The sequence below is a fragment of the Hemicordylus capensis genome, chromosome 4 (assembly GCF_027244095.1).
Source record: "Hemicordylus capensis ecotype Gifberg chromosome 4, rHemCap1.1.pri, whole genome shotgun sequence".
In the NCBI taxonomy this organism is placed as follows: Eukaryota; Metazoa; Chordata; class Lepidosauria; order Squamata; family Cordylidae; genus Hemicordylus; species Hemicordylus capensis.
In genome coordinates this window covers 141,938,885-141,962,737 of record NC_069660.1, presented here as the reverse complement: position 1 = coordinate 141,962,737, position 23,853 = coordinate 141,938,885, and the positions used below count along the sequence as shown (strand labels likewise).

General features: G+C 46.2%; 1 long non-coding RNA gene across 3 annotated transcripts in view; it reads left to right on the top strand.

Moving 5' to 3' along the window:
* LOC128324560 (uncharacterized) overlaps window positions 1–23,853 on the top strand; it is a 91,805-nt gene that overhangs the window by 44,190 nt on the left and 23,762 nt on the right. For 2 of the 3 annotated variants that reach the window (XR_008306935.1, XR_008306934.1), the window contains exons 7-8: window positions 18,862–19,169; window positions 19,762–19,955. The exons of the other annotated variant lie outside the window; for it this stretch is intronic. This is a non-coding gene — a long non-coding RNA (uncharacterized LOC128324560). Of the gene's footprint in view, window positions 1–18,861; window positions 19,170–19,761; window positions 19,956–23,853 lie in introns of those variants that run through there. 3 annotated transcript variants of the gene reach the window in all.

The window sequence follows — 23,853 nt, the reverse complement described above, 5'->3', positions numbered from 1 at the left end:
AAGCCAAAATAGGCAATCTGGAATGCTTGGTTGCTAATGAAAATATAGATATAGTAAGCATAACAGAAACCCAGTGGAATGGTGAGAACCAGTGGAGCACTATTATTCCTGGATACAAACTCTACAGAAAGGACAGGGAGGGGAGGATGGGGGTGGAGTAGCACTGCATACTAAAGAAGAGATAGCATCAAACAAGCTGGAAAACCTAGGAGGACCGGAGACCTCCATAGAATCATTACGGGTGACATTACAAGGACTGAAAGGAAATGTGTTACTAGGGATGTGCTATCGTCCTCCAGATTAAAACACTAAAAATGACCTGGAATTGGAGAAGCAAATCAGAGAGGCATCGAAGAGAGACAGATCTGTAATAATGGATGACTTCAATTACTAGGGATGTGCACGAAAGGTTGTTCGGCACGGCGGGGGTAGGGCTTTAAGGGCGGGGGAGAGTGTACTCACCCCCCCGCCGCATTTCCCCCGCCGGCGCTCTCGGAATTAGAAGCCCCTCGGGACGGCAGCGTTCCTCCCTGCCGTCCCGTTGCCCCCATCGGCCGGAAGTGGCCGGAAGTCCCATTTGCGCGTGCGCCCGTCATCCGCGCACGTACGGCCGCGCGCGCGCACGACGGGCGCACGCGCGAACGGAACTTCCGGCCACTTCCGGCCGACAGGGGCAACGGGACGGCAGGGAGGAACGCTGCCGTCCCGAGGGGCTTCTAATTCCGAGAGCGCCGGCGGGGGAAATGCGGCGGGGGGGGTGAGTACACTCTCCCCCGCCCTTAAAGCCCTACCCCCGCCGGCGCCGAAACGCCGAATCGCCCCCACCACCCGAAACGTTTCGGCGGCCTTTTCAATGGCCGCTGAAATGTTTCGGGCTCAAGCCTATCAATTACCCTCTCATAGACTGGGCAAATTCACATTTGGGTATTGACAGAGAGGCCAAATTTCTAGAAATCCTGAATGACTGTACTTCAGATCAATTGGTCGCAGGACCAACCAGAGAGAAGGTGACCTTGGATTTAATCCTGAGTGGTACCCAGGACCTGGTGTGAGATGTCAGAGTTGTAGAACACTGGGGAACAGTGACCATAGTGTGATTCTTTTCAGCTTATATGTGAGTGGCGCAACCTCACATATACACTGATGAGCTGTCAGTGATGGACCAGGAGAGAGATCTTGGGGTCATGGTGAACAGCTCATTAAAAGTACCAACTCAGTGCACAGCAGCTGTGAAAAAGGCAAATTCCATGCTAGGGATCATTAGGAAGGGGATTGAAAATAAAAATGCTAATATTATAAAGCCCTTATACAAATTTATGGTGTGGTCACATTTGGAGTACTCTGTACAGTTCTGGTCACCATATCTTAAGAAGGACATTGTAGAACTGAAAAAGGTGCAGAAAAGGGCAACCAAGATTATCAGGGGTCTGGAGCCATATACTGAGTCAGACCATTGGTCCATCTAGCTCAGTATTATCTTCACAGACTGGCAGCGGCTTCTCCAAGGATAGGAACATAGGAACCTAGGAAGCTGCCATATACTGAGTCAGACCATAGGTCCATCTAGCTCAGTATTGCCTTCAGAGACTGGCAGAAGCTTCTCCAAGTTTGCAGGCAGAAATCTTTCTCAGCCCTGTTTTGGAGAAGCCAGGGAGGGAACTTGAAACCTTCTGCTCTTCTCAGAGCAGCTCCATTCCCTGAGGGGAATATCTTGCAGTGCTCACATATCAAGTCTCCCATTCATATACAACCAGGGTGGACTCTGCTTAGCTAAGGGGGCAAGTCATGCTTGCTACCACAAGCTCTCCTTCTTAGAGGAATCTGGTGGACCACTGTGTGAAACAGGTTGCTGGACTGGATGGGCCTTGGGCCTGATCCAGCGGGGCTGTTCTTATGTTCTTAAGGAATCTTTATTGTCTGTGACCTGCCTTGTAGAAAAGCCTGTGTAAGAAATACCCAATTTTAGGACTGTCCATCATTTTCTAATTTTTATATTTCCCGAATAATAGCTGTTCTCCATATTTTTATAAGTCTCAGCAGCTGTCATTCAGAGTTACACCAGTTTCACAACCTTTGCCATGTCTGCTGACATCCTCAATTTATCCTCAGTTGAGCTGCTGGTTATTACTTAGGATGTTTTCTGAACATACACTTTGCCAACACACATTCAGTAAAGAATGTGATGTTTTGAAAGTGGGGATGGGGTGTGTGTGTTTGTTTGCTTCAAACTGTTCCTGTCAGATGTATAGCCTCCATCATGTTGTTGGGTTTTTTTCAATTAGATAGCATTTCACAAAGTCCAGACTTGTCAGTTTCAGAGTTCCTTTCCCTTGTCACTTTGATGAAACATGAAGACACACTTTAAAAAAGAAAGAAGAAACCCTTCTACTAAAACTTCCCACATGCTTGTCTTGTCACTTATTTTGGTTGGTTTCTAATGCCATAGGCTGTCAAATTGTGCCAGAATAGCTGAACAAAAAGACAACAGAGATGTTCTGATCCATATGCAAGAATAATGTCTCATAGAGTTTGAAGGAAATTGATGGCCAACTGTGTAGGAAAGGACTATCCTCCTGCAGGTCCACATGCATGATCTCAGGGTGAAGGCAGACTTATGTTCTAAAGTGTGACATATGTTCTTAAGTGTGGCTTCAGTACACATCTCTGACCTGGAAACAAAACCCTCAGAATTCAGCAAACCTATCAGACCTACTTCCACTAAACTTGAGTGGGTGTGGGCCAGTTGGGACAACACTGCCTGTCCACCATGTGACCATGTGACATGAGGGAGCACATGTCTTCTCCCACCCCATGCAGCAAGCCATTTTGCTCTGCATAACACACGGAGAACAGAACATCCAAACCATGCCCTATTTGCAAAGTTTCAGTAGTGCTTTGAAGTAGTACTGGAACTGTGGAATTGGTGGCAGTTAAAACATTCTGACCCAGACATGAATTAGCAGGGTAGAATGGAATGCTGGATGAGGGGTTGGTGGAATAGGCTTACCCTTACTTTTGATCACATGGTAGGTGGGCCAGTCAGGTGATGGCATCTAAACCATATCAGAGTCTTCACTCTGAGAGGCCCAAAACAGGCCCCAACCGGGCCTGCCTGCTCTGGCAGGGGTGGGGGAACTGCTGCAGCCACCCCTGCCCACCCTCATGGCCGCTGCAGCTGCTGTCACAGCCACAACTGCTGGCAGCACCTTTAAGATAAATCTTGACTACCCTCCCACCCCAACTATGTTTAACAATGCCCATGCCCCCCCTTACTTGTAAAATGGAATCCTTACTTGAATTCCCCTTTACCATTGAGGTTCAAGCGGGCTTGAGTTGAACGGGGCCCGATTTGGCTTGACCTGAAACCCTTGGAGCCAAATAGTTTGAAGTCAAGCCAGCTTGCACACCCCTACCATAACCATCCTAATCCTGCCTTGCTAGATCCTGCAGAAACCACAGCTCTGATCACCGGACAAGTCTACAGAGGAAGAAACAAATAAATATGGATTAAATTCTGCATACAAAAAATTATTGCATACGCCCAAAGTTCCATATAGCTCAAACACAGGGCATATGCAAATGATAAGTAAACAATTGCAGTTTACTGAGAAGCCTCTCATGCATGAAAGAATAGGCTGGGTTCACACAAGCATCAAAATCAGGGTAGGAAGCAGGCTCCCCTGGTTTGCATGACTGCATGAACTCACTCAGACGCTCCCAGCCCCCTGACTCTCCACACTGCCTGAGGAGGGAGCCACACATCTGGGCACATGATCTCCGTGCCCAGACTCTGTGAGCAGATTGTCTGCAGGGAAGGAAAGTTTTTGAAGGCTTCCTCCACCCACCCCTTTTGAGCCCTTTCTCCAGTCGTGAGAAAGGGCTCACTATATGCAAAGGACTGGTGTGACTGACTCCATGAATGCCTTAAACACAGCCAAGGAGACACAAGCACTTTAGCAAAAAAGCAAAGCACAAAGCTTGTGCTACAGTTCACAGTACTCCTTTGGGTATGAGCATTTTCAAGCTGACTATCAATGCAGCAATATTTGGGGATCTTTGAGAGTTAAAGATTCCTCCAGAGCAATTCTGCACTCCATTGGAGTTCCATTTAGAATTCCACTAAGAATTCTAAATTTCTTTATTTATAAAGTCCATCTACTCTACGCAAAAGTTTAAACTATGCTGACACTTGCTGGACAGATGGGTGAGATGGATTACAAGAAATATATGGGGATTACAGAGTGTGTGGAGCATGGCAAATGGATGAGAAAGGAGCAGGTGATTGACAGAATGACTAGAGGGCAACAAGGAACCAGGGGAGATAAGTGAGAGAGAAGGATGAAATAATTTGAGGACTCTTGTGTAAGGCTTAAGGTACGGAAAGGCTTGCGTTTCCCCTTCGCATATATTTGTACTCGGTTTCACCGTTTGTGAGATTCTGTCCTGTACTTCCTCAAAGACACAGACTGAGAAAGAATGTGGCAAAACTTGCTTTAGGCTATCAAACTTTGCATTTTGCCTCAGGGCGCAAAATGGCCTCTGGATAAATTACAGCAACACCTGTAGGAATTTAAGGTAGCAGTTGCCTTACAATTCAGTGTGCAGAGCAGCTCATAGAGAGGTGTAAGATTCTTCTTTTCTCCAGTGTCCTATAATTAGACAATTGAATGTTGAGAAAATAAATTCACAGTTGCCTATTCTAATTGTACTGCATAGATTTTCAAAAATTAGTATATTCAAAAGCTGTTCCATTTATGTTTGTCCATAAAATTTAACTTTCATGGGATGTTTTGGACAGATCCTCACAAGGAATAATTCAGGCTTTGCCATCTCAAACCACATTATAGTTGTCTAAAACTGAAATTCGAAAGATATGAAGCTACTCTGAAAATTTCCTTAAAGCAATCATTGATTTGATGTACTTCCCTCACAATATTTAATGTTGCAATTTGAGACATTCTTGATTATCACAACATTCAGTCCTGTCACAGATAATAATTGTTTTAATAACACATGCCATATTGCAAAGTGCCACTATACTTTCAGAAGACATAACAGAATAACTAACAGATCAAATGGAAGGTCAGAACCCATAATATCTTTGCGCTGGTTCAGATGAGCACTGCCTGGCACACTCAATAATATTGCACTGAGAGCACACCTGTCCCTCCTGGTATGTCCCTGACCATATCGTTTGCCAGGTAGTGCTCATCTGAACCAGCCCTTTTGTGAGACAAATAGGCCTACATTAGGATCCTTTAATCATAGAGAACAGCTACAACATGTGCTACATTTTGATGGTTTATTTTATATTGATGCTGCTTATAAGGTTTACAAGGGTCTCATCTTCAATAAACAATGGAATTACTTGTGGCATGAATGGATATCTTGGCTTGGAAGTCTGGCTACAGAATTGGTCCCAGAACTCTTTTCAATGTGAAAACAAAGTTCAAGACTCTTAAGTGGCAGTTGGACTACCTCTAGTTTTGCTTCTCACCATTTGTTGAAGTGTATCCATTTCAAAGAACGGTTAAAAGGAGCAACTTATTTCTACCTATCAATATCTCATGAGAAGAGTTTTAAAATACAATTGCAACTTCTTTTTTTGTGATCAGTCTTAACATTTTGATTCTATGGATTAGTCAGAAGGCAAATCTAGATGCATGGAAAACTAGCACTCCAATGCACAGAAAAACACAACAGATATAGGGAAGCAATGTGGTTTTGTTTTTTATGCTAGTGCATTTATCTAAATGATATCTATACTATTAAGACCATTTATTATTTCTTTAGGAAGTCAATGAAGGGGAAAGGGCCTGTATGCCACAATCTTCAAGAGATTGGCAGTATCAATGAGAGCAATTTGTTCACAAAGATGAACAGTCTAGCACAAGAGAGCAAAACGTCTGTTTTTACATAATGACATGAATCAAATGTACAAAGGTTTGCAGAGATCTTTGCAATATTCTCATACACAGTTCATAACCAAAGTCATACATATATCATATATAGTATATATTCCATTTTCCAAGATTCTGTCACAGTCAAACCGAGTGTGACCAAAAAATAAATAAATTCTGAATTGCAGAGGCATAGCTGGGAAAGGGGGCCTAGGTTTGCCCCCCTCCCTGGTGGCTGCGCTGGTGTCTTTTTGTGTACACATGCCAGCCATGCCCCTGCGTGTGATATCGCATGCAAGGGGGTGTGGCCAGAGCCCCAGAAGACCTGCGTGAGAATTCCAGAACTTGTTTCCCAGCTGGCGCTTCATTGCCAGCTGGATGCTTTTTCCTTTCTCTCCCTTGAGCTCCAGAGAGAGAAAGCGGGGGGCGGGGGCACCCAGCTGGCAATGAAGAGCCATCTGGGAATGAGTTCCTGAGGGCTTGCATGGCCTTTCCAAGGGGTCATGGCCAGAGGCCTTCCAAGGGAGCATGGCCAGAGCCTTGGAAGGACTGTGCAAGCCTTCCAGTGCTCATTTCTCAGTTGTGCTCGTTGCTGGATGCATCATGTTTTGTTCATTTTGTTCTCCAAGTGAGGAGAAAAGGAACAAAATACATGCAGCTGGCAACAAACACCACTGGGAAATTAGGGCTGGCCAGAGCTGGGGGGGAGGGGCGAGGAGTGAGGCAGGTGGCCTCCAGGAGCTGGGCAGCTCGGGTTCTTTGAACCTGTCTGCCCTGTTGTAGCTCCACCCCTGCTGAATGGGATTTTGCTGATGAAGAAGTGGGGCTGCGCAGGTAGAAACAACCTTCAGTTAACAACTATTGGACCAAGTAAACAGGCTGAGATATGGTCAAGAGGGGGCTACACCTGATCCTTGCCCTGCACAATGAGGCTCTCAATTGTGATCCTAGATATACTTATATCCTTTATATACTTCGGAACCAAATAGCCGCCATTTGCTCCTAGGGACAAAATGAAATGCTGCATCGGGGGCAAAACCCAGGCAGGCACCATCCTAACAGCACAGCTTGAAGAGGAGGAATTGTGTTAATCAGGTTTCCATGTGTACATTCCTTTAGAGGAAAGCCTGTATCATAATAATGTGCCTTGGATCAGCCAGCCATGGAAGTATCTGAATTGGGGCCTTTGTCTCATGTTATTGTCCAGGCTCATTTCATCCACTCTTTAAATGTGTGCAGGCAAGTTACAGTGTGAGTTTTCTTATTTGTGAATTGTACAATGCATTTTAACTTTATATTGTGGACAAACCCCTGATGTAGATTTCTGAGACCTGGCTATTCACAAACACACACACACACACACACACACACCCCAAATGCAACATAGCCAAACTAGCTCTGTGCAATATCGGAGATGTTTCCTTCCAGGCCATGAGATGATTTGATGCAATGAAGCCAAGAGAGCCTCAAGGCAGAAACAAAGGAACCCAGCTTTAATTTACTCAGAATAGTCAGCTCTTTGGCTCCCTGGGTCAGCAAAATGTCACATACACACATGTTATATAAAATGGCAATTATGTCAAATGTGTTGTCTAACTGAAATATGCAGCTTTTCTATTATGTCTCTGAAACAAGCTGCAAGTAGGCTTGCCTGTGGCACAAAAAACATATTCCCTACTTGTCTTAAAAATAGATGCCTATAGGGCAAAACCCTTGAAATGATTCTGGAATTTGCATACCTCACCCTGTGGAAGTCCCTACTGATTGCATTAACAATTCTAGCAACCATTTGTGTCAACGAGGGCTCTTTTTAATGCCACAAGTCATGTCTGAACATTTTTAGGAGCAAGGTATGAGGCAAAGATCCTTTCTCTTTCAGTATTCATCCAGAAGATTGATAAACTCTTGGAAATGGTACTGAATTAGATTAAACCAGTTTCTTATAATGGGAACTGTATCAAATTCTTCTCGCTGTATAATACAGCACATTACCCAAATTTACATACATGTGTTTAGTGACATATTTTTTACTTGTCACATTCAAAACCTTAGGTTATTTCTTATTGATTCCAAATTTGCATTTCACCAAATTGAGGTGGGTTTCTACCAGACAATTGATCATGTCCAAATGCTGCACTGAGGTGGTGGTGGTGATCAGGTCACTCATATAATGCCATCAATTTACTTGGCATTTTCCAGAGCAGCATAAGAAAGGAAGCAGAAATTCCTTGAGGAACTTACCATCTAAGTTCCGACAGTAGGGGAAAACAGCAAAGGGCATGGAAGGGATGGACTGAGATGAGAAGGTACGAATGTTTCCAAGTTGTAGATTCTGATCCCTATTCACCACAACATTTCTTAGAATGTCCTGAACAGGTGCCTTAAATTGGTAAGCTGGGTGAGGGCTAATAGAATGGAACTTAATCCATACAAGGTGGCGTAGTTGATTCATTGACCTATGTAGTAGATAGTCCTGGATGGGTTTGCACTAATAAGAACATAAGAACAGCCCTGCTGGATCAGGCCCAAGGCCTATCTAGTCCAGAATCCTGTTTCACACACTGGCCCACCAGATGCCTCTGGGAAGCCCACAGGCAAGAGCTGAGGGCATGCCCTCTCTCCTGCAGTTGCTCCCCTGCAACTGGTACATAAGAACAGCCCTGCTGGTTCAGGAATCCCACAAACAAGAGCTGAAGGCATGCTCTTTCCTACTGTTGCTCACTTGCAACTGGTATTTAGAGGCATTGTGCTCTGAAGCGGGAGGTGTCCTATAGCTGCCAGTCTCTCCCTCTTAAGGATCAGGTTTGCTGCACGGGGGGCGGGGGACACTTCTGGCTCAAGATATACATATGGAGTGGCATTCATAGCATAAAACACTTTGTATTAATGTTGGAACAGGTAAGGCAAGCAATTGAGTTTGAAACACTGGATAGCTCCCAGTGAGCAACTTGCTCTGACAAGGGTCAGAGACAGAATGAGGTATTTTCAGGCATCCTCCAGGCACCTCCTTGCCTGGAGAGAAGAGAGATTTAAAGGGATAGTCCTGTGGCCTGTAGTATAGCATTTCTCCCCTGCTCTTGGTCTTGTGCAGGTTTTGGGTAGTGTGAGGCATGGGATGTTGAAAAGTCCAGTTCATTAGGGAGCTCAGGCCCAGGCTTTGCATGCTGGTTCTGGGGTCTCTCAGCTGGCAGGCTCAGGCTTGGGGTTGACACTGGCTCCTCCCGTCCAACTACTCTCTCCTCTTTAGGATCAGACTGTGTGCCACTGCTCAGGGCTTTGATGGCATCCTTGCAGTGGAATTCCTTCTCTGTCCTCTGTCCGACATTAGCCTGGTACCAACATTAATATATTTTAGATGCCAGACGAGTTGCCCAAGTGTTTAATACTAGCTTTTGGTGATATCATCTATTCTGTTTTTTCTCTATTCTTTAATTTGGATTTGTGTTGGTTTTTGTTTATATGTTGTTGATAATTTATGTATATTGTTTTAAGTGGTATTGGAGGTGTCAGTTTGGGGTGGGATATAAATATGTCAAATAAATAAATTTGTTAGTGGTCTTGAAGTTTGCTATATTGGGAGTGATATATATATTTCAAAGCAAATAAATAAATCTTACTGCTTCACTGATACATTGACCCAGTGAATGTGATTGTTGCATTTCTGAAGCTGGAGGAGCACAACTTTTACCAAGTCATGTCTAAATAATGGCTGATATCCAAACTAACACTGCACTGGCACTATCAATCAATCAATCAATCAATCTTTATTACGGACACAGACCAGCATAAAGTACATTTTAAAAATGAAGTAGCAATAGATTTTACACTCTAAGACTATCATAAGATGATTTAAAATATAAAAATAGGCATGTGACTGCACTAAAAATCTAGATATGGCTCTAATAAGAGACATAGTAAACTCTGGGCTACATTTTGATTTATCTACAGTAGTAATAAGAAGCTGAGCAAAGCACATGGCAGCGTGCCAGTGTAACGGCCCTCCTATGTTTTGGGACCTCCAATTGGGTTAGGTATGGCAAGGGGACGATGACATAGCTGAGTCCTTCACTTACAGGGAAGTTAGGAGCCTTGCCTATGTCAGATTGGAGCTCTATATCCATAATACATTGTTTGATGAGTGCCTTGGCCGGGTCGTACCCCAAGTTAACTAAGTAAAGTGGGGATAAGCCCAGGGACTTACTTAATTTTATTCATAGCTGTCTGTTTCCAACTGGATTGAAAGACATCACATAGCATTAGTGGGGCTAGGCCTGAGGGGGAAAGGGAGAGCTTTAGCCAGTAATTCAGTATGGTCATCCATACCCTTGCCTCCACTTTCAATAGGCCTGTCTCTAGTCACAGGATAGCATTAGATACACATATTGGTACTTGAATAACTGCTCTTAGGAACTTTGATTGCACGCATTCCGGCATGGAAAAGTTGGGGAAGGGGCCGAGCTGGGCACTGTAGAGTAACTGCTCTATTGGCTTGGCTTCATACAATTTTAGCACTGCGGGTGTATAGTGGCTTGTTCGGAGGAACTTAAGAATAGCGGAGGAGCTCCCCTGTGCATTTAGTGCTGCATACTCCCCATGTGTCTTCCTAGAGCTGGAGGAATGCAGGACTTTCCCCAGATATTTAAAGCAAAGGACCTGTTTTATCTTGTGCCAGGAGTGGGTTTGGGGCCTTTTAGCAAAGGCCATGATTTTGGTTTTGTGGTAATTAAGCTCCAGCAGATCGTCCTTGCAATACTGGGCCAATGCCTTCAGTCCTCATTTAAGGCCAATTGGGGTCCTTGAGAGTAGGGATGTGCACGGAACTGGCTGGCCCAGTTCGGTTCGAATGTGAACTGCACTCAAACCCTGTCAGCCAGTTTGGTCCGGCTTCCTGGCAAACCCCCTCAAGTTTGATTTGGCTCGAGGGGATTCGCGAAGTACTTAATTTTAAAAAAAAATCAAAAACCCATTTTTTAACCTTTTGCAGCCCTCCGTGGAGGTGGCAGGGGGGTCTGCTGCCCTTCTATATGCCCCCCAAGAGAGATTCGGGGAGTTAACTAAAGTTTGAATTGTTCTTAAAAAAATTTTTTTTTACTATTTCAGCCTTCCGCGGGGTTCGAGAGGTGGCGGGAGGGTCCGGGGGGCCCTCCCCCACCATCCTTCTTCATTACCCCCAAGAGCCTGTTCAGCTGGCTCTGCACGTTCAGTCACTCTTCTCCTGGTGGGGCTGCAGCCATGTTAGAAGCCTCATCGAGCCTGCTCAGTTGCCTCTCTGTGGCCGGGCGAGAGAGGCTGATGCTACGATCATGCTCAGTGCTGGAGTGCTTCCGTTCCAATCACTGCTATGATGAATCTAGATTGCTGGTAGATGTACTTTCCATTAAAAAAAATACAGTGAAAAAGTTTGCTTTTGAAATAAGGCACTGAAGTTTCAGCCCTGAAGGGCAAGGCAAGTGAAAGAACTTCAGAAAAGGGCTTCTGCTCACTTTCTCTCTCTCTCCTCAGTAATTCCCTTTCTCATGGGAGAAGCAATTTTAAAGACACAGCTGCCTTTTAAAGACTCAGCAAGAACAGCAGCAACTTTGCTGGAGAAACCCAAAGGCAGCTGTGCCTTTAAAATTGCTTCTTGATTGCCAAACTGGCTCTTGGGGGTAATGAAGAAGGTCGGTGGGGGGAGGGGGACCACCCAGAACACTCCCCCCCGCCACCTCCAGGAACCCCACGGAGGGCTGCAAGAGTAAAAAAAAAAATTAAAGAACAATTTAAACTTTAGCAACCCCCCTGAACCTCTCTTGGTGGGCACGTAGAAGGCTGGCGGGGGAGGGGGATTCCTGTGGACACACAAACACCCCGCCGCCTTCAGGAACCCCATGGAGGGCTGCAAAAGGTTAAAAAATGATTTTTTAAAAAAATAATAATTAAGTACTTTAAAGGTTCACAGACCTCTGAACCTTTGGATAGTGTTTGGTCCAGGGTTGGGCCGAAAAGGGTGTGGTTTGGCTCAACACTGGACCATTGAACCAAACTGGTTTGACGTCGAACTGGTTCGACGTCGAACCAGTTTGCACATCTGTACTTGAGAGTATTGCTGCATCATCCACATATAATGGGGTGGAGATGTGGGCTCCTGCGAGTTTAGGGGGATGGAAGTCTAAGTTGCTAATTTGCCCCACCATTGTATTGCTGTAGAAGTTGAATAATAACAGTGCCAGAATGTAACCTTGTTGTACACCCTTTCGTGTAATGATGGCACTAGTGAGATGTCCCTGCTGGTTGCAACTTACCTTGAGCGATGTGTCAGTATGTAGCATACGTATTAAGTATAATGATCGCTGGTCGATTAAGGAGGCCTCTAGCTTCTCCCATAATTTAACTCTTCAGGTGGAGTTAAAAGCTGCTTTAAAGTCAATGAAGGCTACATACAGAGAGGATGTGTTGGAGGAAGAGTACTTTTCAGCAAGGTGCTGGAGTACTAGGCACTGGTCGATAGCAGATCAGCGCTTACAGAAGCCAGCCTGCTCTTCCACCAGCAGACCTTCTTGCTCCAACCAGTCCCATAATTTCCAGTGCAGGTGTCTTGCATAAAGTTTGCTGATTGTGTTGAACAGGCTAATAGGCCTGTAGTTGGCGGGGTCATTTTTTCCTGCCCTTTTAAAAGATGGGGACAATTATTATGGTCCCCCAGTCCTTGGGGACGTGGCCAATAAAGGTAAATAGTGAGGCCAGAATGGGGACCCACCATTTCAGGTTGTTTTTAATGGCCTCAGGTGGAATCAAGTCTTCCCCAGGGGCCTTCCTGGCTCAGTTGGGTGACCAGGTTCTTGATCTCAGTTGGTGTCACTGGTGTCCACATGGCCGTGTCCTTTACATCTTACCCAGGGTGTCCACTTAATGCATAGAAGTCCTCATAGAGCTCTGGAAATGTTTTTCCTATTTCCCTGGGGAAATATAGCAATGTAGTAGATTCATATTGTTGCTATAGTTGCACGTAGTGATGCACCAGAAGGCAGCTGAGTCGTTGGAACGGGCTGCATGGATGAGTCGTGAACAGTTGTCTTTCATGGCTTCTTTTTTCTTACATGCCACTAGTAATTTGTAATGCCTCTTCTTCAGCAGCATGTCCATTGCTGCCTTTGGTTCACTTCTCGCTTTGTATTCCTGATAGTAGAAAATGAGGGCTTTCCTGGCATTTATGCAGTCCTTGTCAAACCATGATTTGGAGTGATGATGCTGCCACTGTACTATTCAGCTTCCCCTTTTTAGGTGCTGTTGTAGCTCCTCAACCAGAGTTGCAGGCCTCCAGGAGTGTGCCAGGGTGCTCGACTGTTACCAGGGCCCGTTGGAGATGCTGAAATCACTCCGAGGCAAGCAGCACAGCTATAGCATAGTCTAATTGGGAAGTCCATTTGGCACGGCAGTTGGTTCTCCCTGTTGCGGATATTGGGGATTGGTAGTGATCCTCAATGTGGATTAGGTAGGGAAGAGACTTTAGAAGGAGGGAGATTTGTAGATGATCGCTTTCAAATTCTGGGACAACCTCTATGCTCTCTACAAGAGGGATCAGATCCCTGGAAACCATACCATAATCAAAAGTATTCATTCTTGAGCCTGATAGCTAAGTGTATTCTCCTGGCTGATCTCCCCTGAATGCACCATTTTTAGTAGTTGTTTGTGCCAAGCAGAATCCCACAAAGTTTGAGCTCTAGTCCTTTGCAATTCAGTTGGGAAGGAGTCCCTCATCATCACAGTTGAGCGGGAGGCATTGATGTTTCATGTATTGAGTATGATCATCAGGGCCCAGTTTAGCATTGAAGTCACCAGTAGTGGTGTGCACGGACCAGTCCGGAGCCATACAAAAGGCCTCCGGACCGGTCTGGAATTCAGCCGGTCCGGTGGTTTGGTGGGGGGGAGTGTCACTTTAAGGGTGGGGGGTAGTACTTACCCCTCCCGCCACTCTTCCCCCTCCGGCGCTCATCTTTAAGCAAACGTTTTTTGGGTGGCAGGGTTGCCCCTACCCCCATCGTTGGCTGAAAACTCAGAAACAAGCAGATGCTGGTGCCATGCATGTGCCCATCGCGGCGCACGAGCCTGTCGCTGCTGCCGTCACGTGCGCACCGCATAAATCACACGCAAACGTGTGACGTATGTGGCACGTGCACAGGGAGGAACCCTGCCGCCCCAAAAACGTTTGCTTAAAGACGAGCACCAGAGGGGGAAGAGCAGTGGGAGGGGTAAGTACTCCCCCCGCCCTTAAAGTGACATCCCCCCCAGTGCCGGACCATGCTTCCGTGGTTTCGTGCACATCCATAGTCACCAGCCAGGACCACCAGTGCGTCAGGGTGAGAGAGACAGGTCCACAGCGTAGGTTTCCAATTCAGCCCAGATTATTCTTAGCTGGGATTTCTGCTGTTGTGGAGGGAAGTAAGTATTAATTATCAGGAAGCAGCAAAGACTGAGTTGGATTAAAACTGTCATGGCATAGTGCTTGAGAGGGGGAAGAGCTCTTGATGCAGTAAGAGCAGTGGAGACTAGTATCCCCAAACCGCCTTTTGATCTTCCTCATCCCCTTGCTGTTTCAGCCCTAACTGAGAATGAAAGGAATCGATTAAGTGATGTCTATTGCCTCCATTGTCCATGTTTCTTGTATTAGGATGACGTCATGGGTGGCCAGGAAATCAGAGAAGCGGGCATCTCTTACTGATGATCCACACCCAGCCACATTCCAGCTGAGTAATTTTGCCTTATGCTGGTCTTCTGGATGCCATGAGGCTATAGGGTGTGCAGAGAGGCTGTGAGGGAGTGGGTGTGTTTGTGTGTCTTCCAGGCTCTGGCCATCTATTACCGGTGACCCTGGTGTTGCCTTCAGTTTGTCTATCGCTTCTGCCCCTTCGACAACCTGGCCTGGGTCCAGGCAGGATGGTAGGAGAGTCCAGCATGCTCCCAATCTCTGGTGGACTATCTTGGGTATTCAGCTCAGCGTTGTTTGATGAGGTTCCTGACCCTATATCCTGTGTGTTGATGTCTTCTGGGACTTCCGAGATGGTCTGGGATTTCCTATCAGGGAGGACAGCAGTAGGGACCTGGGTACATGTTGGTCCTTGGGGGTTGTCCAACACGTCCACGATCACCAGTTGGACATCACTGGACAAGGGCATGACACTTTCCAGCTCTTGTACTTTGGGTGATGCATCCCTTGAATTAGCAGAAGGGTAATATGATGGCTCTGTGAGTAGGGGTAATGCTAGGGAGCTCTGTCCCTGTCACTCTCATTGGTTGCCAAGATATTTGTGGAGATTGGGGCTTCCATCTCCGAGGCCAACTCCTCAGGTTCAAGAGAGGGTATTGCAAGAAGGGCCAGGGAAATCCATAACGTAAGCAGCCTGTCTGGGGCGAGGAGGGCAGTGACACTATCAAAGTGTGGGTCTGTGGCTAGCATCACTCCTGGGTGTATGTCATTGGTTCTGGGAGTCGGACCTCTGCCCTAAATATCCTCAGATATTTGTTAGAGACAGGGAGAAGCCTGGGGGATCAGTCTTGATCACAGTCACTTTCCAGATCCATTTCAGATCCTGATTCAGCTGCAATATCAGCTATGTTCACTTTTAAAAGGCATTTATAGGGTGATTTTAGCTGGACTTCCATTGATAATTCCTGATCGGTTTCAGAGTCTGTGGTAGGGTCTGTGGTAGCCAGCTCTGTGTCTTTTGGGGCTCTTTTCAAAAGTGCAGCAAGTTTACTCTTTAATTGTAGCAGGCCATCTTATGTGCAGGGTTGGGAGTCAACCAATTCTGTGGAGAGAGTTGGTTGTGGCTTATCTTGGCTGGAAGGCTTGTTTTGGATTTGTGATCATTCTGAGCCTCAGCTAGTGAGGCACTGCTATGGCTCAGAGGGGGCAGTATATTGTTAATGTAGGAGTCAGGATTCTTGCTGCTGATGTTTATGAGGCCCTTAATTAATGATCTGGAGCTGAGATCTTTAAAAACACAGTGCAAAGTAATGTGGAATTGTCTCAGGCTAAAAATATTAGCTGTGTGGGCAACCTCGCTGCCTTAAAAGTTATGAATAGCCTTATCATAGTCCAGCTGTGTCGGCAGAAAGTGAAAGTGCTCCATATCTAAGGGGTGATTTGTTGGTTTAAGAGCTCCGAAAGGGAGGTGAGTACCTTTTTTTTTGCTTGCCCATAAATATGAATCCTTTCTGGGAAAATGGATACGAGTGATGGGTTTGCAAGATTCTTTGCAGCTTCCCCCTGTTATTTCCAACTGCTTCTGGGAATATCCAGTGCAATGAGTCAGATGCTGAGGCAGAGGAGAGGGCTGGCCCGGATCTGTTGACATCAGTTGAGCTGTTAACCCATTGCTGGGTCCTAGCTGAGGAATGGTCAAAAGTCTTTGTTAAACTCTCTCTTTGTCCCCCAATTTGGTTCATACACCCTAAAATTAAAATCAGACTTTCTACTGAGATCAGACAAGCATCGCTTAGCTGCTGGGTAACAAGGTCAGACTGGAAGTGAGGTACTTGTCCAGCTATAGAGCTTCGAACCCCTTGTCTTGGGGAGTTTCCCTCCTCATCCCTCTGATGAGACAATTTTAAGGTGGATTGTTTGAGATCTGCAAATCTGTTCTTGGTACCCAACTCTGCCTCAGTGGGTCACCCAACTCTGCCTCAGTGGGCGGGGGGAGGAAGTTTCCGATCTTTAGCTGTTTTTTCTTCCTTATTTTCCCCCCTTCTTTTTTGGGGGGGAAGTCTTCTGCAATCTTTTTCTCTCCCGGGGGGGGTCAGCCCCTTGGATGGCATGCCTGGGGTGGGGGAATGTCCAAATACAGGCAAGAGCTTGGAAATTAGGTTGTTTGCTGGTAGCCATCTTGCCCCTCCTCTCACTGGCACTACTTCTCTTCCCTTTGAAGCCCACTGAGCCTCCTGAAAATGGGACCCTGAGGGCTGTGCGTAGTGCCAGCACAGTATCAGTCTGGATGTCAACCAGTATTCTTTCATTTATATAGGTTTGTGGTGTGGCAAACCCCCCCCCCCCAGATTTTCTAGACACTTGATTGATTGCTAGATTTCTATACCATCTTTCATAAATGTATCTCAAGGCAGTTTACAAAGTTAAAATAACAGTTAAATCTGTAAAATCACACTAAAACAACCAAAACTAAAATATAGGCCATAAAATACATAGACATAGCAGGAAGAAAGCAGATAAATCTTCACTCCCTAGGTGGTAAAAGGCCTGAACAAAGAGCAAGATCTATAATTTCTTCTGAAAGGTAGTAAGGGAATCCAACATCCATGGGAATAGCATTCCAAGCCCTAGGGCCAGTAACCAAGAAGGACACATGTGCACCATGTTAACAGTAAATGAACTATTCTCAGTGTTGGCACAGAGAGCAATACCTTTCCATGTCAGGAGGGCAGAACTATTCAGGAACAGGCTGTCCTTCATGTATCCAGGATCCAAAGCGTTAAGGCAGGGCTGCCCTCCAGCTGTGGTTGGGCTATGACTCCCATCATCCCTGACTCAGCTGCTGTGGCTAGGATGATGGGAGCTTTAGTCCAGCAACAGATGAAGGGCCAAAGTTGTGCTCCACTGCATTAAGGTCTATCAAGATGAAAAACAGCACCTTTAATTGGATCCAGAAACCAACTGACAGCCAGTGCAGCTCTTTCTAAATGAGCGCAATATGCTCCCAATGAGTGGTTCCAGACATAAAACTCTAGCCACTGCATTGTGCACCAACTGAAGTTTCCAAATATTCTTCATAGGCAACTGCACCAAGAGTGCATTGAAATAATCAAGTCGTGATGTGACTAAGGCATGGGTAATCATGGCCAGATCTGCCTTCTCAAGAAAGTAGCACAGATGGTGTACCAGCTGAATCAGTGCAAAGGCATCCATGGCCACCACCTCTACCTGGTCATCCAAAGGCAGCTCTGGATCCAACAGCACCTCCAGACTGCACACCTGCCCTTTTAAGGGGTGTGTAATCCCATTAAGGGTTGGCTGAATCACACTTGGTTTTGGTATGGCAGATCATATGATAAATGTATACACAAGACCACTTTCCATGTAAATCTTCATCATGAAACGATCACAGGAAGATACTATAGACTGGAAAAGTGTATGTGAATCTCCTTCCACTTTTTGATTGAATAATAGTATTATAATATCAGACCAGTAGCCCAATCAATACAGTGTCCGTTTAGTACTACTAATGTTAGTAAGATGCATAAGGATTTGTTTAGGAAAGGAAGTGATTGGGCAATAGGGATGTGCACAAAACCAGTTTGCCCGGTTCAGTTCGAATTCGGACTGGCTTCTAACCAGGGTGCACAGGTTCAGTTTTGGTTTTGCTCGAACCCCTCTTTGGTTCAGTTCAAATTCGAACCCAACTCGAACCAGTTCCAGAAGGTTCTACATAGGGTATAATGGGGACTCAAACTGGCCCATTATTCCCTATGTAGAGCACCTAGGGGCACAAAAGTGGGTGGGTGGTAGGCAGGGGTGCCTACCACCCACCAAACCCCAAGGCAATCAGAGACTTCTGTGATTATTGGTGAATTTCTGGATATTTTTCCAATTTTTCTATTCCTCCCATAGGGAATAATGGGGATTTGAGGCAGCCCCATTCCCCCTTGGGGGGGTTGCCAGGGCACCCCAAAGTGGGTCTGGGGCACAGCAGGTATGTCCTCAACTCTCTCCAGGCACCCTCAAGTTCATAGAATTTATTGTTCTTTATTCAGGGATTGTTATTTTTTTTAAAAATGCCCAGTACATTGAGAAGCATTGACTACAGCCTTCATTCACAGAGTGTTCTTTCACCTTAATTATTTGAACTGCTCAGAGTTCACAGCAAATTAAGGTCATAGTAGATAAGAGTACACACTCTGTCCTCTGTGAATGAAGGCTCTAGTCTCAATGCATTCAATGTACTGAAAAAAATCTATATAATTATTTCTCCAGGACGGGATGTGTGGGATCGTGGAAGAAAGGAGGCGATTGGCTGACAGAGGGGGAGGAGATGATTGGCTGACAGAGGGGGAGACACACACAAGAGTTCCAGCCACGCATCCTGAGAGCACTGGCAACTGCTGCCACCCTGGGAAGGAGGACAGCTAGTGGGTAAAGCCCCACCACCCTGAGGAGGAGGACAGGCAGTGGGCAAAGCTCCGCAGCCCTCAGTAGGAGGAGGATGGTCCACCAGTTGCGTGGCAGTGAGGCGGCAGCGGCAGAGGGCCCAGCTGTGGTGAGGAGGCGGTGGCAACAGCAAGGTGAGGAGGCGGCAGCAGGCACTGGCAGCAGCGGTGGGCCCTGGTGGTGGTGGTGGGCCCTGGCAGTGATGGCAGGCCCTGGCAGGAGATCGGGAAAGAGAGCTGCCAAGGAGGGAAGGAGAGAGACCGAGGAGGAGGAAGTGCCACCATTGCAAGCTCCCAAGGATGGCTGAGCATGCAGCGAAAATGGGGGCGCTGGCCTCCTCACAATGAGGATAAGAGCTAGTGGGGAGAGGGAGCCAGGGGAGGTTGAGGAGAAGGTGGTGGTGCCCCTGCAAATGGCCGAGCAGCAAACAAAAACGGGCCGCCGGGCTCCTGGTGAGGAGGATGAGAGCTGGCAGGGGGAGGGACACGAAGGAGATGCCATTGCAAGCACGTGAAGCACGTGCCTGGACTTCTCACACTGGTGGAAATGGGTCGCGAACTTGTGGGACTTTTCCACAAGTGTGGCCATGGAAGCAACAGCACCTGTCAAGGGGTGGGCCTGTTCCCTGAATGCCTTCAGCTCCCTAAGGCCGAGATCATCATTGACAGCCAGGTGGAGTGTGTGCACCATACACCGTATATTGACACACTCCATTATTGACTCTAGGGTTGCAGTCACATTGGAGCCATTGCCCATGACAATGAAGCCTGAGGAGAGGTGTGGAAACCTGCCTATCGAAACCTGCAATGTCGGCATAGGGAGAAGACCACTTTCCAGCTGAACATGGTTCTTGAGGGGGTCGTGTAGTCGGGTGCTAGCAGCTGGAGAATCTGGTGCAAGCCAGAGTTCTCAACCACCTGGAAAGGTTGGTTGTCAGTGGCCATCATCTCCCCAATGAGGAGGGTGAGGAGATGTGGCACCATGTGACCAGGCTGCTTGGTGCCCAATGACTGTGCCCACCACTTGACTGGTAGCGTACTCAGCCTGTTTAGAGCTGGCATGCCACCCTTGTCAGCACTAGTTTCAGGCACAGAAGGTGCACTAGTGCTGCCAGCAGAGTCAAGGACACCTGGATGACACTGTCACATGTGCTGCCACATGGAGGTTGTACCCAGGTGCTTGGGAACCTTGCCCTGACTGACCTGTGCCCTGCAGTGGACACAGCGAGCAGTGGTTTGGGCACCTTGAGGTACCTCAAAGTGCTTCCAAATCTCACTGCTCTGGGTGGCTTCAGATGCCCCGGGCGCTGTCTTAGGCTTCTTGAGTGATGGTGGACTTACGCCTATGAGGGCTGCTGCCACTGCTTTCCACCACTGTCACCCACCCTCCTTCTGTCCTGTGTGGAAGAAGTGCTCAGTTTCACTGGTGGTGGAGGGGCCTGCAGCAGCAGACCCTTTCTCCTCAGCAGCAGACCCTTCCTCCACAGAGCCAGACTGAAGGACCCAGCACTGGACTCCACATGACCTGGACGTCATTAGGGGGGGCCCCCACTGAGTGGTGAAATACATGTTGGAGGGGCCACAAGAAGGAGGGAAAATCTGGCTGTACTACCTGCCATCACGTACTCCCTACCCTCTGTCTCCTCCCATATGATATGATATGAAATGATAAAATTAAATTAAATTAAATTAAATTAAATGCTGGTGGCAAGGCTGCGGGAATGGGGAAGGGGTGGGGGTTAAAAGGACAGGGAGAAACAGAGAAACACTGTCAGGCAGGTACAGGACAGGTGTGGGGTGGACTGGGTTTGGAGAAAGAAATGGAGGATGGGCCAGAGGCCTCAGGCCAAAAGGTCTCGGTGGGCCTTCCTGGCCCAGAGTGGAGACAGAGAGACACACACGCAGGGGATAAAAAACACAGAACAGACACACAGTGGGAAAAGAAGGTTTAAAGCAGGGGGCAGGGCAGAGAGAGAAGGCAAGGGAACAGGGGATGGGAACAAATAAGCAGCACAGCTATCTGCAAGGCAGACTCACCAGCACACAGCTACAGAGCAGAGGCCAGAAGAAAGCTAAGCAGCAACTGCAGCCAGAGTGATTTGCCAGGTCAGAGGCTTGGTTTTAAATAGGATTTGAAACTCCCTCCTTTGGGAACCCCCACCCTGGTCCTCCCCCCGGCCAATAGGGTGCCAACTCTCAAGCACTGGCACAGTGCACAGCCTACCACAGAGCCAGACTCATCTGGCCAATCACAGCAGCAGTAGCTCAGACAATGCAAACAAGCAAAACAATTATTGCAAATTGGAGGACAAGACCTAAAATGGAGCCTAGAGGCTTCGAACCGGCTTGAGCCCATTCAAACCAGCTCGAACTGAATCAGGCTCGATAGGTTCAAACTCAGACCAGCATTGCAAACCAGATGCCTGCTTTGGTCTGTGTTTGAACCGTTGAACCAAACCAGTTCGAATTCAAACTGGTTTGAACTCAAGCCAGTTTGCACATCCCTATTGGGCAATTTTTATCAAAAGCTCCAGTCATTTCCTGATTTTGTATGTGCTAAATCCAGGAGTTCTCACATATGAATCTCCTCCCCACTGCCAGATTCATTCAGCCCCCTCCTTAGTTGCTTCTAAAGTCCTTCTTAAGACCTACCTGTTTCACCAGGCTTTTGCCCTTTAATTTTTTTTTTTAATTGTTGTTGTTCACTGCCTAGGGTCTTTTGAGGAGGTGGTATTCCAGAAATTTTTAATAATAAACAAATAAATAAATTTCTTATAGCAAATAATCTTTATCATAAACTGAAGGTCTTATTTTAAAACACTGAATTGAGGCACATCCTGGCCTTACTTGGAGGCTAGCTGTTTGCTTGTTGAAATTGCATCCCAATAGGAGAATACTGGTTAATTGCTCTAATGCTGAAACCTAGATATTACCTTGATGAAATTTTGGGAATGGTAGAAACATGCTATTAGGGCTAGGGAGGGAGGAATCTCTCAGTTCTGTGTGGATTTTACTATCTTCTTCTCAGTTCCGTTCTACTTTCTTTAACAAAAATCCGTGGCTTCTTTCTCCCATCATCAAAATAAAATAAAACCCACATGTAAAAATATATTTAAATGCATATTTTTACATGTCTTGGCAAGGGAAGAACAGCAAGCAGTTCATACTTATACTAGATCTGATCAAACTAGAGATGTCATCCTGCCTAATAATTGCACACCTCTGTTAGTTACCCTTTGCATCTACAACCCATGGTAGCTTGATAAGCTAGACCCCCAGATCCCATGCTACCCCTGTTCCCTAGCATAATTTTACAAATCTGCCGAATATAATTTCAGAATTTACAAAACTGAATCTCTCTGGCATTTTTAATTTTACACCAACTTGTACCATATTGCTTTAGTTTTTGATTAGCATTTCTGAATGCTTGCTATCATTCATTTTTATGGTTAAGAGGTCCTGGAAAATATTTAGCATTTTTTGTATGAATGAACAGTGTGTTTTGGAGATATGTCTGTAGGTATTCTGCAGTTAAGAAGCTAAGTGTTGAGGCTATTCCCTGTAATTAGAATTTTCCCATTAGATTTTGCAGTCCAATACTATTGTTCAGTAATAACATAATTAGCTAGCTGGGATTTCAGAAGGAATAGGATAAAAAATAAAGTGGGCACATTAATATCTCATTATTAATTCAGCATTCACTGAACATTATATTGCAAACAGTATGCACTTTTGCAAAAGATGAACTCTAGTAATTAAAAGACCTCCCAAGTTTTCAGATGATTTCTTTTTGCCATAAACCAGGTGCAGGCAGATGAAAATGTAGTGCAGTAGTGCCATTTATTTATTTGACCTGAGGCCACAGCAAACGACATACAAAGCAGCCAAAAAGAATTAAAATTAGCAATAAAACAGAGTCTGTTAGAGATTGGAGGAGCTAGGGGCTCCTTCCCCATGTGTCTTGCATCTTTCTGAATGAGCTAAAGATGGCAACCCCTCTGGGAAAGGCCTCAGTGAGGACTGGAGTGAGTGTTTCCCCATCCTTGGGAGGAAAAATCCATTCTCATGATAAGAAATCACCAGACCTGGGCTCTTCCAAGAAGAGGGATCTTGTGAGAAGGGAGTTCTTCTGCTTGCCAAGATTGTGAAGTATGTTAGGCCCTGTTTAAGGTTGGCAGGACTGCTGATCAGGAAGGCAAAGAGGAGGGAGGAGCCATCTGAAGAGGCATGAAACCATTGATTTCCCCTTTGCCACCTCCAAAAGAGATGGGGAAGACAGGTGCAGAAACCTTCCCCCTCTCTATATTTAACTCTGAGTCTGTATGGGGTTACACTTCCTCTGAAAGATCAGGTACGTCACTTGGGAGTACGTCTGGACCCAAAGCTCACCCTGATCTCTCAGGTTGAGGCAATGACCAGGAGTGTTTTTTATCAGCTTCAGCTGATACGCCAGCTACATCCATTTCTCAAGACAACAGATCTTAGAACATTGATGCATATGCCGGTAACATCCAGGCAAGACATTCTACATTTGGTTGCCTTTGTATGTAGTATGGAAACTACAACTGATACAGAATGCGACAGCCAGATTGGTCTACAGGGTCATCCGTAGATACCACTTTACTCCTATTTCAAAAGAACTACACTGGCTGCCAATTAGTTTCCAGGCAAAATTCAAAGTGCTGGTTATTACCTATAAAGCCCTGAAAGACTTGGGCCCAGGGTATTTAAGAGAGCACCATCTTTTTCATGAACCCTGCCACCTACTAAGATTATTGGGGGAGGTCTGGTTGGAGTTGTCACTGGCTCACTTGGTGGC